This window comes from Phytophthora infestans, genomic scaffold, assembly GCF_000142945.1.
Source record: "Phytophthora infestans T30-4 supercont1.328 genomic scaffold, whole genome shotgun sequence".
Taxonomy (NCBI): Eukaryota; Oomycota; class Peronosporomycetes; order Peronosporales; family Peronosporaceae; genus Phytophthora; species Phytophthora infestans.
The window spans coordinates 32,419-32,913 of NW_003303431.1; the positions used below are offsets into that span (position 1 = coordinate 32,419).

Here is a 495-nt window from a genome sequence, read left to right on the forward strand (position 1 = left end):
CTCACAAACGCCTACGCATCATTAATGCCCAACTTCTCGTCGTCGGCCCACGGCCCAATGTTCCAAGCGCAGCGCGCATCTTGCTCTCAAGCGGTCTTAGACCTACGCTCGCGCTCCGTGCCTACTCCAAGAGCTGCAAACCGGTTAGAGCTATGCTCTTGACTCATCCGAGTCGGCGACAACAGCTCAGCGGTTGAACACTCGCTTCACAAGCGAAAGGTCGGTAGTTCGATCCCACCAGGGCGTCACCCTCTCGTTCCATGAACGGTTGCCCACGCTTGGACAAGCTTAAGGGGAACACCCTTTTAGCTCAATGGTTGAGCGCTGGCTTTGAGAGCCACAGGTCGGTGGTTCGAACCCACCAGGGCACAGCCCTCTCGTTCCATGAACTGCTGTCCTTGAATGGACAAGCATAAGGGCAACACCCTTTCAGCTCAGTCGTCGAGCGTTGGCTTTAGAAACCACAGGTCGGTGGTTCGATTCCACTCGGGCGCA

General features: G+C 56.6%; 1 pseudogene across 1 annotated transcript; it reads left to right on the plus strand.

Moving 5' to 3' along the window:
* Positions 1-421: 421 nt before the first annotated feature.
* Positions 422-495, plus strand: PITG_31509 (annotated as a pseudogene). The gene has a single exon. The product of its transcript is annotated as a tRNA-OTHER (tRNA).